Here is an 18,269-nt window from a genome sequence, read left to right as displayed (position 1 = left end):
TGCTTTAAGATCTGTTTAATATCATTTTCAATTAAAAATTGACTATAGCCTCTCTCTGTGAGAAACACTAACTTTATATAACCAATAAGCTAAATAAATTTGTATTGCGTGATCTAAAAACGAGCCATCCACCATTCAAAATTGGCTAGCTTTATAGGCCTTACTCTCTGCAAAGTTGGGTTTTTCTTTTTTTTTTTTTCTTTTTCTTGAGGTAGACAGAATTTAATTTTTTATACTGAAAACAGCATTCCAGGGGTTTTTCTGAACAATTGATATCCCTCCATGACTGAGGAAGAGAACTTACTTTAAGCACCCCCTCTTCCTTCACTTTCTCTACTTTTATCCCACATCAACTCACTAAGGGGGTTGATACCCCTTCATTTACATCACTTTTTTTCTCACACGGGTAGACGCTATATAATATTTTTTCTTCACTTCTGTGTTTTCCCTTCTTCCCCTCCCCTCTTCTTCCCCAATCTGTGTGTTTCTCACTTTTCACAATTTAATTGTCTCGAGCACTGAATAAACTCACAATTTATGGATAAATACATCCACCCTCACTCTAAAACTTCTCCCTCACTCATGTCAGGGAAACAAAGAGACAAAAGGAATAAAACAGTCCTGGAAACCCCAACAAGCGCACAACTACCTCATACTAATCTCTCCGTAATGACGGATACAACAGACATGCAAACATTAGTCATAAGTATCTCAGAAGCCTTAGCTCCCAAATTTGAGATTTTAAGAAAGGAAATTAAACAGGATATAGCATCATTATCCAGTGAAGTGAGACATTTTGCTCATAGACTCTCTGAGGCTGAACAAAGGATATCTGACCTTGAAGATTCTAACATAACTTATAAATCTGCCCTCGACTCCACAAAAGCCTCTCTTATAAAAATGCAGAGTAAGATAGAGGAGATAGAGGACAGATCTAGAAGAAACAACTTGAGAATCATTGGGGTGCCAGAGGATAAACAATTTGAAGACCTAGATAAGCTATTCACAATAACATTGCCTCGGTTATTACAGATCCCAGAATCATCACCAAAGATTATTATCGAAAGGGCCCATAGAATAGGTCTACTCACCCCTACCAAAACAAACAATAGACCGAGACCAATAATTGCTAAGGTATTACATTTTCAGCATAAAGTCACAATGCTTCAAGCTTTTTGTAAGCATCAGCCAATTTTTTTGGGTGAATCAAAAATCCTCATGTTTCAGGATTTCTCGGTAGAGACGGAGGCAAAGAGGAGGGAGCTTGCTCCACTCTGTTCAAACTTTATTAAACAAGGAGTTTGGGCAACCTTACTCTACCCTGCAAAACTGAAACTGATATTGGATGGTCAAACACATTTTTTCGAATCAGCACAGGAAGCTCGAAAATTCTATAATGAAAAATTTCCATAAATATAGTAGAATGGGCGATAAAACAAAGGTAAACAATCTAGATGCTCTGAAAAAGCTAGAATTGTTAATTTGGTTCAACAAAGACACTTTGAGGGTAATGGGATTAAAAATAAAAAAAAATTATCCTTTTTTTTTTTTCTCTCTCTCCTCTCCTCCCTTCCCCTCCCCACGCCCTTATTCCACAACTTTATTACTAAATGGCTACTGACAATAAATTCAAATTAATCTCTTGGAACATAGGGGGCCTTACCTCACCTATTAAACATAAGACAATACTATCCCACTTGAGAAAAAACGAGGCAGATATAGCTTTTTTGCAAGAGACCCACTTAAAACCAGAAGAAGTGCTTAAAATGAAAACTTCCTGGGTTAAAGAAATTTTATTTTCCTCCGCTAAAGAGAAAGAGCGGAGTAGCGATTCTCCTGGGAAAAAAGCTCTTATACGAGGTTATACATGTAGATACAGATCACGAAGGGAGATACATAATTGCAAAAATTAAAATAAAGAAAACTTTGTACACATTCTGTAATGTCTATGCCCCAAATGTCCTTAACCCTCTCTTTTGGGATACTCTTCAAAACAGGCTCATGTCATATGCAGAGGGCTACCTAATCGTAGGCATCGATTTTAATATGGCTCCAAAACACTCGCTAGATAGATTGAGGCAGAATCCCTATATCATAAAAATTAAAAGAGATAACTTGGAAACAAAATTATTTAGTAAAATCACGAATAACCTTAAGGTCTCTGATATTTGGAGATCTCAAAACCCGGATCTCAGAGAATACACATGTCATTCTAGGGCTCACAATTCATTATCTCGAATAGATCTCTTTTTAATGGATGATAGGCTCTCTAAGACGAATGTCATAGCAGAGATAGCACCAATCACGATCTCTGATCATGCCCCAATCTCTCTTTATTTCCAACTAAGCCCTATGTGCCCTAGGAATACTGGTTTTCGGTTTCCTCGTTATCTAGCTGCAGATATTAAGTTTAAGAATTGGCTTATAGCCAAATTCCGTGAATATGCAGCGTTCAATCGACAATATATCAATAGACCTGCTGTGTTCTGGGAGACAGCTAAAGCAGTCTTTCGAGGGGAAATACTAGCATATAATATATCAAGAACAAAAAAAGAAAAAAAGAGAAAAGGAATTACTAAAAGCAGTAACAAATGCCTATAATCAATATATTCTCCAAAGATCATCTGAGAATTGGGCAAGATATATAGCTGCTCTAGCAGACAGAGATTCATTCTTTCTTTGCCAGTCATCTCAAAAAGACCTCAGACTGCAGGCAAAATTATATCGCTTCGGGAGCAAAACCGGGAAGCTACTTGCGAACCTGGTTAGCCAAGAAAGGGTTTCCCCTTTGATAAATTTAATACAGTCTAAAGGTAAACACCTTAAAACTTCTGACGAACTATTGGGTGTCTTTGCAGACTATTATAATTCCATATATGCATCTAAGACCTCCAATGTTGAGGAGCGTGGGGAATTCTGGGAAAAATAGCCTTTCCGAAAGTAACTTCGGAATCATTGGATGAACTATGTGCTCCGATAACAGAATTAGAAACAACTGCTTCAATTAAAAAGCTTGCTTTAAATAAAACCCCCGGACCTGATGCTCTCCCAAATGAGTTCTATAAGATCTTAATGCCTGAAATAACAACACATTTAACTGCACTCTTTAACGATTTGTATATAAAAGGCAATATTCCATCTTCTGATTTTGTTGCCTCACATACCACCCTTATCATTAAACAAGGTAAAGACCCAGCTAAAAAAGAATCTTACAGACCTATAGCACTCCTTAACACAGATAACAAGCTTTTAACAACAATATTGGCACAAAGGCTTCAAATGCTTCTCCCTATTATTATTGACAAAGATCAAGCTGGTTTCTTGCTTAAACGCAACTCTTCAGCCAAGATAAGAGAGGTATTTCTCATAATAGATCATTTTCATAGGATACAGGGACAACAAGAGTCGGGGAGAGAGGACATCCCAGATATGGCAATTATCTCAATTGACGCGGAAAAGCGTTCGATTCGGTTTATCATGATCATATATCATATACTTTAGAACAATTTGGTCTCACAGGTCACTTCTTGAGATTTTTCAATAATCTATATAAATATGCCTCTACGAGGATAATAGTAAATGGTCTTTATACACAGAGCATAAAACTAGAGAAAGGCACGAGACAGGGCTGCCATCTCTCCCCGCTTCTATTCGATCTAGCTATCCAACCCCTCGCAATCCAGATTAGGCAACAGTTAGAAGGAATCAAAATAAATAAAAAAAACTCTGCAAATTGCCCTTTACGCTGATGACGTGCTGGTATACATATCAAATACCTCTAGAAATATACCAAAACTCCTTGCAATAATCCAACAGTTTGGATCATTCTCAGGCTATAGTGTAAATGCTGCGAAATCAGAGATGCTTTTGGTTAGACAAACTCAGGACTCACCAACATCTATTCCTTTTAATATAGTTTGGGATTCATTTAAATATTTAGGTATTTGGATATCAGCTAACCCTGACAATTGGTATACTCTGAACATACTTCTGGCTTTAACCAATATAAAAGAAACATTAAAAAATTGGCAGAATCTCCCTCTTTCATTATCGAGGCGCATAGCCCTTTACAAAATGGTTCTTCTCCCCAAAATCTTATATGTTCTCCAGAATACCCCATTGCTTCTTAAAACAAAGGATGTCATTTCATTTAACACTGTTTTACGAACATTTATTTGGCAAAACAGAAAATCAAGAATGTCGTTAGCCAGATTAGCTCTCCCCAGGAATCTAGGAGGATTATCCCTCCCTGATCTTCGCTCGTATAATCCGGCATTCCTCGCACGAATTGTAGCAGACTGGCTTACTAATAGTAATTATATAACGAACGGAGAATTAGAAAGTAATATAGTATACCCATTTTCATTAACAGCCCTGATTCATTGTAATGATAAAACAATACCTACAGAAGTAAAAAAGAAAAGATCTATATTTAACCCAATCTGCATGTGGAGAAAAATTTGTCTCTCTCTTCATATTAAGCCTGAGATCTCAAGATATACCCCAATAACGAATAACTCCCAGTTCCCAGCAGGAGTTCAGTCTGCTCTATTTTCTAATTGGGCAACGCTAGGTTTGGAGAAGATTGATCAACTTTTGGATTTCGAAAGGAGATGTATTAGGTCATTTGACTCCCTTAGGCAGGAATTTCATATCCCTAATCAAAAATTTTTCGCATATCTGCAGGTAAGACACTTTGCCCTTAAACAGATTGCTGACTACGGGTGGGACTGGTCGCTGGGAGAAGTAGAGAACTGGTTAATGTTATTCAAAAACGGGTTCACATCAATTTCATTTATCTATCAAAGGTTAATCTCATTCAAAGGCCCTGATTTATTAGAAAAACTTCATTCCAAGTGGTTCTTAATGCTTGGACAAGAATCCTTAGATCCAGCCCTTCTCACGCACTCGATTCACGAGATCTCACGAGTCACTCTTTCTGCTACTTGGAGAGAGTCGCACGTAAGGCTCCTTCATATGACCTATTTTACCCCAGAAAAGGGCTTTAAATGTAGGAATATTGGGTTCAACAAATGCCCAAAATGTTCGCTTGGGGCGGCTGTCCTTCTACATATGATAAGGGCCTGTCCAAAAATTCATAACTTCTGGCTTAAAGTACAATACTGGCTCAACAACATAGTTAAGGTTCCCTTTTTTAAATTTTCTCCTAGGAGGATAGTTTTTCTTGCCGACAATCCCGGCACAACACACGACAACAATAAAATTATAAATATGGTCATCTTAGCGGTCAGATATTTGATCTTAAAAAAATGGAAAATAAAAACTACTCCAAGTATTACTGAAGTTAAGAATTGCTTAAAAAAGCAGTGTATCATTGAACAGCTTGATACTAATTTACAAAATGATAAAGATATAAGGAGTTTCTTTTCTAAGTGGACCCAATTTATTAAAGCTCTTCCCCCGAATGAGATTGAATATATAATATATCCCTTCAGGAACACTGAACTGATCTTATTGGGGATTTGGTAGTACATAGTGTTTCTAATGGAATGGTGGGAGGGTTGGAGATGTGGGGGAGAGGAAGGGAATATTACACAATCCTCTCTTGCCCCTTCCTCTTCTTTTTTTTTTTTTTTTATGGTTAACGATTACATTTATTGAGATACTTCTGTTACACATTTTGTTTGGTTCAAAGGTCCCTCTATGCTATCCGCTGATAGAACCTAAATATTTTTTTTTTATAGAAAATAAAAACTTAAGAAAGAGATAGGAGTCAAGAGATCTTCAGAATGACACATGATATATTATAATTTTTGTATGATATGCAGTTATTTGATTTATTTTTCTTATTTTTGTCTACCACCTGTACACCTCCCCACCCTGCGAGGCGGGGGGAAGGCACTATTTATGTTGTTATATCTCTTTCTGTCGCAAATAAAAATAAAAATTAAAAAAAACTTTTCTCCCTTGGTCAAACCTATCACAGACATGACCCGTAAAGAGATTGATCCACTCCATTGGTCACCTACTGCCATTAAGGCCTTTGAGAGTCTTAAGACTGCCTTTGCTGCTGCTCCAGTTCTGGCTCATCCTAACCCTGTCCTGCCTTTCGTTCTTGAGGTTGATGCATCTGAGACTGGAGTAGGTGCCCTCTTGTCTCAACGTCCTACGCCTGACGGTTCTTTGCATCCGTGCGGTTTCTTCTCTGAGAAATTGTCCCCAGCAGAGTGCAATTATTTTATACTTTTGTACAATTAAACGATTTATTCTGGTAATACTGTAAAGCACAAGTTTTTTCCCACATTCCGCAGTGGAGGGAGCAGGGGGTGCACAACCCCACACCATTGGTCAGTGAGCTGGGACATTGAGAGATCCCAGCCTGCTATATGTAGCACACACAAGTGCTGCCATCTTGTGAGTATGGTCTTACATCATGTTGACTTTTAGATAATTTTAAAAGACTAATGGAGTTTCACTAGGAGTCACCTTTTGTCTATTTTATTTCCAACAGAGTGAGAGTGAAGTGGCTTTTAAAGCTACAATAACTATTTGCAAAGGCAAAAGCTATTTGCCTGAAATTACAATTTGCCTTCCACATATATAATATATTCACACAGCACATTATGTTTATAAATAAATCATATTTGTAAACACAAAGCCCATTACAACTTCTAAGCATTAAAGGGACATGAACCCCAACATTTTTCTTTCATGATTCAGATATAGCATATAATTTAAAAAAATTCCTAATTACTTTTATTATTAAATGTTCTTTGTTTTCTCGGTATTCTTTGTTGAAGAGGATACCCAGGTAGGTAGTGTGCATGTGATTGAACCAATGTATGACTTCTGCCATCTAGTGCTCTTACTAATGTATAACTTTGGTAAAAGCATTCTAGCAAAACTGTTTCCATATAGTGTTTCAGCCACATGCACTCTGCTAAACTTAATTACCTGCAGAGAGAACAATGTAAATTTGATGATAGAGACACATTTTTTTTTTTTTTTTTAAATTTTACACTTAGAGGCCGAATTATGAAAGGTCTTGTGGACCTGATCCGATAGTGCGGATCAGGTCCGCAAGACCTTGCTGAATGCGGAGAGCAATACGCTCTCCGTATTCAGCATTGCACCAGAAGCTCACAAGAGCTGCTGGTGCAACGCCGCCCCCTGCAGACTCAGGCAACGCCGCCCCCTGCAGACAAATCAACCCGATCGTATTCGACTAGGTAAGAGCTCATGAGTGTGCACGTGTCTTTAGTACGCTATGGCCGCAGTGTTTTGCAGCATTATTTGTAGCTTTTTTATACAATGTTGCAAAACATTGCTGCAATAGAGTACTAAAGACACGTGCACACTCCTGAGCTTTTTGAGCCTACCTAGTTTTACTCTTTAATAAAAGATACCAGGAGAATGAAGCAAATTTTATAACAGATGTAAATTGGAAAGTTGTTTAAAATTGCATGTTCCATCCAAATCATGAAAGTTTAATTTTAATTTTACTGTCCCTTTAAATTCACTTCTGTTTTCAAATGTGCTTTGTTCTCGTGGTATCCCTTGTTAAAAAAGAATATGCACACAGTGTAACAGTCTAGTTTTGACGTAACTAGACTGTTACACTGCGTAACTACCAGGGATAGGCACGGACCAAGGCTGTGGCAGACATTTTCCAAAGTACAGACCATAGTAAAGGACACCAAGGTACATTTCAAAATAAAAACATCAAAAACACTCTCTTTACCTAGAGGGTAGTGGATGCATGGTGGAATAGCCATCCAGCAGAAGCGGTAGAGACAGTGACAGAGTTTAAAAAATGCATGGGATAGGCATAAGGCTATACTAGAGGTAAGGCCAGGAACTAATAAAAGTATTCAGAAAATTGGGCAGACTAGATGGGCCACATGGTTCCTATCTGCAAACACATTCTAAGTTTCTATAAATCAGGAGAGCAGCACTTTGCTGTCAAATGAGCTGCTTGTTGGATGCCCCTGGTCTAGTTCCACAAGTACAAATTAGTCATCTAATCAAACAAGTTTAACATAACATTTATATAAAGACTGCTTGTGGTATACTAGTATAAAATGTTTTCAAAATTCTAACCTTTCTTCTTTTTGTTGTTGTTGTATTGAGAGTCTGCAACTGCTAACCAAACTCCCCCACCTTGATGTTAATTGCATGATCATCATGGTTGGTTACCTATTTTGTTAGGTAAGGTTAATCAGAGTAGGCGGCAGTCTTCTACACACAGACACCAGCACCACACTGCCGCACAGATCAAGGAATCAGGACTGGTCACGGCTCACGGGTGGTTGACACAGGCTGCACTGCAGGCAGCTTGCTTCTTCCCTCTCTCTCACTCACTTTCCCACCACTAGGCGGCGTCCCGTGTGTCTGGGCCCAACCCTGCAAAACGTGGTGCTGCCTGTGTCAAGGAGGAGTCAGGACCAGCATTCATCTGTCCTACTCCTCCCTCCCCACCGCAAAACGGGTGGCGGACACTGCAAGGGCCAGTCACGGACACCAGTGTCCATGTACAGACACCTTGCCTATCTCTGGTAACTACACTGCTGCACTGCATAGAAAACTAGCGAGACAGGGTTTTTTTTCCCATCGCCAGGGATGTAATCTCCCCCATATATTTTTAAATATTTTTTACTGGTGTGTAAGTCACATTTGTTCTTTTGTGTACCCCAAAGTTTTATAATTCTATTGGTACTTACAAACATTTTAGTTGTTATAATTCTTTTGCATCAAAGAGTACATGTACACATAAATATCTTACTACCTGATATTTTGTTATTTCCAGATCTTTTTGGGTATGTATATAAGTACCAACATTTGAAGAACATTTAAGAGTAGGGAATGAGAAGTGGGTGGGGTTTCATAAAAAATAATGCGCAATCAGTGGCGTAGCGTGGGTTGTCAGCGCCCAGGGCAAGGCAAGTATTGCGCCCCCTAACCCATAGAAACAGGATCATATTTCACAGAGCAGAGTGTGAGAAGGCAGATTTTTTTAGCGCCTTTGTCTCCAAAGGCTAATAGATTACCCTAAATCCCAGCAAACACACAGCATGCCACACTACAATACCCCGTGTGCACACAGCTAGGGCTATTAGATTATTGAACGAGTCAGAACTACTTATTTGCAGAGTTGCTACCTGCTGCTCAAATTATCTTTATAACGCATGAGCGGCATGACTCAAGAAATACCCTATTTACTTTTATATTATTTACATTTTCCCCAAGTGCACACATGTACTTTGCAGCACGTATCACATATTTAGATTGCTTATTTCTATTAAGATTATACGTTGAATAAATTAACCTCTGTCTTGATGGCTATAAGTTTATACTTATAGCTATCAAGACAGAGGTTAATTTATTCAACGTATAATCTTAATAGAAATAAGCAATCTAAATATGTGATACGTGCTGCAAAGTACATGTGTGCACTTGGGGAAAATGTAAATAATATAATAGTAAATAGGGTATTTCTTGAGTCATGCGAACAACCCCAGGCTGGATTGCTAAAGTGCACGGCCACTTTATAAGTTTTTTTACCTGAGTCTGACTCTGACAAGTGCTTCCTAAATTAAATCCGAATCCGTTCCACTGTCTCTATCAGTCTGTATCCACAGAGCACTCTCGCCGGCGCCGCTCATACCCCCAGCCCTCCACAGACAGTACTGTACATTTGAGAGTCCACCTGCCCCGCCCATCAGAAAAGTTACCGGGCAAAAAAAAACAACGTTTTTTTAATGTAAAATAACGAATTGTCTTGTCAAAATTGTAAAATGTTTTTTTAATAACCCCACATATTTAGTGCACTGTTACCAGTTAAAGTTCTACGGGCTAGGTGGCAGTAATAGCAGCAGTACTCAAAGAGCAAGGAGCCTCATGCCTGCATTGGCTGCTGTGATCCAATAACAACATATACATGCTGATACACGATGTCTCAGTTACTTTGGCACGTGCAGCAGCAGGTATATGTGATTGGAGAAGAATGTGCATCACATGGCAACGTAGGAGCCAATAGAAAGGCATTTTTTTTTTATTTCTAGTACAGCGCAGAGTGGCTCAGGGGTCGGGGGCAATGCGGGACTGTAGGGTGATCATGTCAGTGCGGGACAGACCCTTAAATTTGCTAATAGTGACAGTTGGGAGGTCTGCAATAAAATACATTTATATATATATAAAAAAAAAGATATATTTTTTTTAAAGTTTCCTCCCTTAGTGCTGCAGGAGGTATGATGTGAGACAGTAAGAGCGCAAATTTTGCGCCCCTAAGAATTATGCGCCCGGGGCAACCGCCCCTGTGGCCCCCCCCACGCTACGCCACTGTGCGCAATATCTCCTAAACCAAACCGGCACAAACGTTTGTTTTTGCAGCACAAATCAGTACAAACGCAGCACAAACAAATAGTTTATATATTTTTTTAATTTAATAATATGGGGTGCAAAGTGGACGGAGTTTATGCAAATATAATGCACAATATCTCCTAAACCAAACCGGCACATACGTTTATTTTTGAGGCACAAATCAGCACAAACGCACCACAAACTAATGGTATATTTGTTTTTACAATTTTAATAACATGGGGTGCAAAGTGGGTGCGGTTTCATAAAAAAATAGTGCCCAATATCTCCTAAACCAAACCGGCACAAACTTTAGTTTTTGCAGCACAAATCAGCACAAATGTAGCACATACTAATGGTATATTTTTATTCAGTCATTACAAACATGGGGTGCCAAGTTCACTAAGCTGTGGGAGCTGGCTGCTGATTAATGCCTGCACACATTTGTCTCTTGTAATTGGCTAACTAGATGTGTTAATCTTGCTGCCAGTAGTGCAATGCTGTTTCTTCAGCAACGGATAAAAAGATAATGAAGCAAATTTGATAATATAAGTAAATTGGAAAGTTGCTTGAAATTGTATGCTATATCTGAATGATGTTTTTTTGGGGGGAAGGGTTCCTGTCCCTTTCATGGCTCCCTTGGGTTCTAACAGACATGTAAAAAGCAAACAAATTTGGAGCCTACTGTGAGCCTTTAGCTAAGACAGGACTAGTAAACATATATTGATCCAAGAAAAAATATTAGAAAATAGTAGTGTATATGGCCAGGAGTAAATATCAACTTCCAAAAGTCCAAGTACAGTGGCTGAGTATAGGTAAAAGTAAACACACTAGAGAAAAACCTCTCAGCCTGTTATGATAATAAGGAGCAGGCTATCAGATATACTAATGTGTATAGGGACCAAATATTATTTATAAACCAGTAGATTAAAGTCCATGTGTATGACACAAAATCATATTCAAATGATCCCAAATTACCAATTTAACAGCTCAAGTCAGTACTTAGTATCAAAGTAGCAATGGAACTTGCACTCACCAATCGCCATATGTTCAATAGCATAAGTAGGTACAACTGATAGACGCTGGAATGTTAATCCAGAACAGCGTCCTTGCCTGACCGCTCCTCTGGCAGGGACAGCCACGGGTCCCAATAAAAGTTTAGGCAATGTATTACAGTTGCTCACTTAAGCAGATCACTTTATTCCATTAAAAAAGTATGTAGACATACAAAAACATGTGGTTAGTTAGCAAAGCTGAATCTGACCGGTTTTGGTCGTATTGACCGTAATCATAGAATCAATATATTGATCCAATATGTACCTAAATGGTAAGTTATTTTCCCCTGACACGCAACCTAAACCCTTTTTTTATAGCACAGTGATTGTGGGTACCCAAGCAAATCATTTAGAACTGTAAACGGTTTTACCCAGAATGTCATTACAGACTGGCACACACACCCATAATTAGGGCCGATGCTAGGATTTTTGGCCACACAGGCGAGAATACATTTTGCCGCCCCCCCCCCCCTGATTTTATACCATCCTATTGCTAGTTAAAGGGATATTGAATCCAAGTTTTTTAGAGCATGACATTTTAAGCAACTTTAAAAGTAACTCCTGTTATTAATCGTTCTTCATTCTCTTGCACCTAGATTTGGAGTTTGGCGTTAGCCGTGAAAACCAGCGTTAGAGGCTCCTAACGCTGGTTTTAGGCTACCACCGGTATTTGGAGTCACTCAAAATAGGGTCTAACGCTCACTTTTCAGCCGCGACTTTTCCATACCGCAGATCCCCTTACGTAAATTGCGTATCCTATCTTTTCAAAGGGATCTTTCTAACTCCGGTATTTAGAGTCGTGGCTGAAGTGAGCGTTAGACATCTAACGACAAAACTCCAGCCGCAGGAAAAAAGTCAGTAGTTAAGAGCTTTCTGGGCTAACGCCGGTTCATAAAGCTCTTAACTACTGTACTCTAAAGTACACTAACACCCATAAACTACCTATGTACCCCTAAACCGAGGTCCCCCCACATCGCCGACACTCGAATAATTTTTTTTAACCCCTAATCTGCCGACCGCCACCTACGTTATCCTTATGTACCCCTAATCTGCTGCCCCTAACACCACCGACCCCTGTATTATATTTATTAACCCCTAACCTGCCCCCCACAACGTCGCCTCCACCTACCTACACTTATTAACCCCTAATCTGCCGACCGCAAAGCGCCGCCACCTACGTTATCCTTATGTACCCCTAATTTGCTGCCCCTAACACCGCCGACCCCTATATTATATTTATTAACCCCTAATCTGCCCCCCTCAACGTCGCCTCCACCTGCCTACACTTATTAACCCCTAATCTGCTGAGCGGAACTGAGTGCTACTATAATAAAGTTATTAACCCCTAATCCGCCTCACTAACCCTATAATAAATAGTATTAACCCCTAATCTGCCCTCCCTAACATCGCCGACACCTAACTTCAATTATTAACCCCTAATCTGCCGACCGGAGCTCACCGCTATTCTAATAAATGTATTAACCCCTAAAGCTAAGTCTAACCCTAACACTAACACCCCCCTAAGTTAAATATAATTTAAATCTAACGAAATTAATTAACTCTTATTAAATAAATTATTCCTATTTAAAGCTAAATACTTACCTGTAAAATAAATCCTAATATAGCTACAATATAAATTATAATTATATTATAGCTATTTTAGGATTAATATTTATTTTACAGGTAACTTTGTATTTATTTTAACCAGGTACAATAGCTATTAAATAGTTAAGAACTATTTAATAGCTAAAATAGTTAAAATAATTACAAATTTACCTGTAAAAGAAATCCTAACCTAAGTTACAATTAAACCTAACACTAGACTATCAATAAATTAATTAAATAAACTACCTACAATTACCTACAATTAACCTAACACTACACTATCAATAAATTAATTAAATACAATATCTACAAATAAATACAATTAAATAAACTAGCTAAAGTACAAAAAATAAAAAAGAACTAAGTTACAAAAAATAAAAAAATATTTACAAACATAAGAAAAATATTACAACAATTTTAAACTAATTACACCTACTCTAAGCCCCCTAATAAAATAACAAAGCCCCCCAAAATAAAAAAAATGCCCTACCCTATTCTAAATTACTAAAGTTCAAAGCTCTTTTACCTTACCAGCCCTGAACAGGGCCCTTTGCGGGGCATGCCCCAAGAAATACAGCTCTTTTGCCTGTAAAAAAAAACATACAATACCCAAGCCCCCCAACATTACAACCCACCACCCACATACCTCTAAACTAACCCAAACCCCCCTTAAATAAACCTAACACTAAGCCCCTGAAAATCATCCTACCTTGTCTTCACCTCACCGGGTATCACACCGATCCGTCCAGAAGAGCTCCTCCGATGTCCTGATGAAGACTTCAGCCGGATCATGGACCTCTTCAGCCCCCCGCTTGGGCTTGGATCAGGACATCGGAGGAGCTCTTCTGGACAGATCGGTGTGATACCCGGTGAGGTGAAGACAAGGTAGGATGATCTTCAGGGGCTTAGTGTTAGGTTTATTTAAGGGGGGTTTGGGTTAGATTAGGGGTATGTGGGTGGTGGGTTGTAATGTTGGGGGGGGGTATTGTATGTTTTTTTTACAGGCAAAAGAGCTGTATTTCTTGGGGCATGCCCCGCAAAGGGCCCTGTTCAGGGCTGGTAAGGTAAAAGAGCTTTGAACTTTAGTAATTTAGAATAGGGTAGGGCATTTTTTTATTTTGGGGGGCTTTGTTATTTTATTAGGGGGCTTAGAGTAGGTGTAATTAGTTTAAAATTGTTGTAATATTTTTCTTATGTTTGTAAATATTTTTTTATTTTTTGTAACTTAGTTCTTTTTTATTTTTTGTACTTTAGCTAGTTTATTTAATTGTATTTATTTGTAGCAATTGTATTTAATTAATTTATTGATAGTGTAGTGTTAGGTTAATTGTAGGTAATTGTAGGTAGTTTATTTAATTAATTTATTGATAGTCTAGTGTTAGGTTTAATTATAACTTAGGTTAGGATTTCTTTTACAGGTAAATTTGTAATTATTTTAACTATTTTAGCTATTAAATAGTTCTTAACTATTTAATAGCTATTGTACCTGGTTAAAATAAATACAAAGTCACCTGTAAAATAAATATTAATCCTAAAATAGCTATAATATAATTATAATTTATATTGTAGCTATATTAGGATTTATTTTACAGGTAAGTATTTAGATTTAAATAGGAATAATTTATTTAATAATTTAATTTCGTTAGATTTAAATTATATTTAACTTAGGGGGGTGTTAGTGTTAGGGTTAGACTTAGCTTTAGGGGTTAATACATTTATTAGAGTAGCGGTGAGCTCCAGTCGGCAGATTAGGGGTTAATAATTGAAGTTAGGTGTCGGCAATGTTAGGGAGGGCAGATTAGGGGTTAATACTATTTATTATAGGGTTAGTGAGGCGGATTAGGGGTTAATAACTTTATTATAGTAGCGCTCAGGTCCGCTCGGCAGATTAGGGGTTAATAAGTGTAGGCAGATGGAGGCGACGTTGAGGGGGGCAGATTAGGGGTTAATAAATATAATATAGGGGTCGGCGGTGTTAGGGGAAGCAGATTAGGGGTACATAGGGATAATGTAAGTAGCGGCGGTTTACGGAGCGGCAGATTAGGGGTTAAAAATAAAATGCAGGTGTCAGCGATAGCGGGGGCGGCAGATTAGGGGTTAATAAGTGTAAGGTTAGGGGTTTTTAGACTCGGGGTACATGTTAGAGTGTTAGGTGCAGACGTAGGAAGTGTTTCCCCATAGCAAACAATGGGGCTGCGTTAAGAGCTGAACGCGGCTTTTTTGCAGGTGTTAGGTTTTTTTTCAGCTCAAACTGCCCCATTGTTTCCTATGGGGGAATCGTGCACGAGCACGTTTTTGAGGCTGGCCGCTTGCGTAAGCAACTCTGGTATTGAGAGTTGAAGCTGCGTTAAAAATGCTCTACGCTCCTTTTTTGGAGCCTAACGCAGCCTTTATGTGGACTCTCAATACCAGAGTTATTTTAATGGTGCGGCCAGAAAAAAGCCGGCGTTAGTTTTTCGGGTAGTTACCGACAAAACTCCAAATCTAGCGGTTGGTATCTGTATTTAAAAAGCTGGAATGTAAGCTAAAGAGCTGGCCCATTTTTGTTTGTTTCAGCACCTTGGTAGCGCTTGCTTATTACATAGCAAATCAGACAGTGGTTGCGCTGCATAGCAAATCAGACAGTGGTTGTGCTGCATAACAAATATATATATATATATATATATATATATATATACACACACACACACAATATATATATATTGGATTTGTAGCACTAGGGAAGTCGAGAAATTTTACATTGAAAAAGTTAATGTCCCAACAAAAGAAGGAAAGTTATGGATTACTGTTGTGGGTGAAAATTCTCACCCACACGCATTTATACACACATTTACACACTTACACATACACATTTACACACACACACTTACACACATTTACACAAACACACACACATTTACACACACACTTACACACATTTACACAAACACACACACATTTACACAAACACATTTACACACACACACACACTTACACACATTTACACAAACACATTTACACAAACACACACATTTACACAAACACATTTACACACATACACACACACACATACATTTACACAAACACATACATTTACACAAACACACACATTTACACACACATTTATACACACACATACATTTACACAAACACACAAATGCACAGACATATTCATAAACACATTTAGATAAGGGCACCTAGGCACTAGACCGTGTTCCCAGTTATAATACATGGTGACCTCCCTCTGCATGAACAGCCCCCTTGCTCAATTATGTGGTTTAACAGAGCACAGTATCTCTCTGCACAGGGCTCGGGCTGCATTAACCCCTTAATGACCGGACCATTTTTCAATTTTCTTACCCTTAATGACAATGGCTATTTTTACATTTCTGCAGTGTTTGTGTTTAGCTGTAATTTTCCTCTTACTCATTTACTGTACCCATACATATTATATACCGTTTTTCTCGCCATTAAATGGACTTTCTAAGGATACCATTATTTTCATCATATCTTATAATTTCCTATAAAAAAAAATATAAAATATGAGGAAAAAATTGAAAAAAACACACTTTTTCTAACTTTGACCCCCAAAATCTGTTACACATCTACAATCACCAAAAAACACCTATGCTAAATAGTTTCTAAATTTTGTCCTGAGTTTAGAAATACCCAATGTTCACATGTTCTTTACTTTTTTTGCAAGTTATAGGGCCATAAATACAAGTAGCACTTTGCTATTTCCAAACAACTTTTTTTCAAAATTAGCGCTAGTTACATTGGAACCCTGATATCTGTCAGGAATACCTGAATATCCCTTGACATGTATATATTTTTTTTTAGAAGACAACCCAAAGTATTGATCTAGGCCCATTTTGGTATATTTCATGCCACCATTTCACCGCCAAATGTCATCAAATAAAAAAAAAGTTCACTTTTTCACAAATTTTGTCACAAACTTTAGGTTTCCCACTGAAATTATTTACAAACAGCTTCTGCAATTAAGGCACAAATGGTTGTAAATGCTTCTTTGGGATCCCCTTTGTTCAGAAATAGCAGACTTATATGGCTTTGTGGTTGCTTTTTGGTAAGTAGAAGGCCGCTAAATGCTGCTGCGCACCACACGTAAATTATGCCCAGCAGTTAAGGGGTTAAATTAGGTAGCTTGTAGGGAGCTTGCAGGGTTAATTTTAGCTTTAGGGTAGAGATCAGCCTCCCACCTGACACATCCCACCCCCTGATCCCTCCCAAACAGTTCTCTTCCCTCCCCCACCCCACAATTGTCCCCGCCATCTTAAGTACTGGCAGAAAGTCTGCCAGTACTAAATAAAAGGAGTTTTTATTTTTTTTAATAAAAAAAAATAAAATGTTTTAGCTGTGATGGACTCCTGCCTTAGCCCCAACCTCCATGATCCCCCCCCCCAGCAATCTAACCCTCTCCCCTACCTAATTGCCGCCATCTTGGGTACTGGCAGCTGTCTGCCAGTACCCAATTTGCCCCCCAAAAAAGTGTTTTTAATTATTTTTTATTACTAATTTATTTTTTTCTGTAGTGTAGCAGCCCCCCACAATACCCCAACCCCCTCCCCCTCCCAGATCCTCATATATATATATTTCCCCCCCTCTTCCCACTCATTGGTGTCAGTGTGGGTAGGTGATCGCGGGCGTGCGCGCGCACCCGCGCACGCGCACGCGCACGCACGCCCCCGCACGCTCCCGGCACCCGGCGTGCACATTGCACTAACAGGAGCCGGATGCCGGGTAGCGATGGGCCGCCCACCCGCCTCCCAGTTGCGCTCCCACCCACCAACGAACCGGCCGCATCGCTACCGGTGCAGAGAGGGCCACAGAGTGGCTCTCTCTGCATCGGATGCTTTCTAAGGGTATTGCAGGATGCCTCAATATCGAGGCATCACTGCAATACCCTGAGAGCTGCTGGAAGCGATTGCGATCGCTTCCAGCACTCTCTTAGACAAGTGACGTACCAGGTACGTCCATTGTCACTAACTGCAAGTTTTTGCAGGACGTACCTGGTACGTCACTTGTCATTAAGGGGTTAAAGGGACACTGTAACCAAAATTTTTCTTTTGTAATTCAGATTGAGCATGAAATTTTAAGCAACTTTCTAATTTACTCCTATTTTCAATTTTTCTTCGTTCTCATGCTATCATTATTTGAAAAAGAAGGCATCTAAGCTTTTTTTTGGTTTCAGTACTCTGGACAGCAATTTTTTATTGGTGGATGAATTTATCCACCAATCAGCAAGGACAACCCAGGTTGTTCACCAAAAATGGGCCGGCATCTAAACTTACATTC

The sequence above is a fragment of the Bombina bombina genome, chromosome 5 (genome assembly GCF_027579735.1).
Source record: "Bombina bombina isolate aBomBom1 chromosome 5, aBomBom1.pri, whole genome shotgun sequence".
NCBI lineage: Eukaryota > Metazoa > Chordata > Amphibia > Anura > Bombinatoridae > Bombina > Bombina bombina.
Note: the sequence above shows the minus strand (reverse complement) of the source record.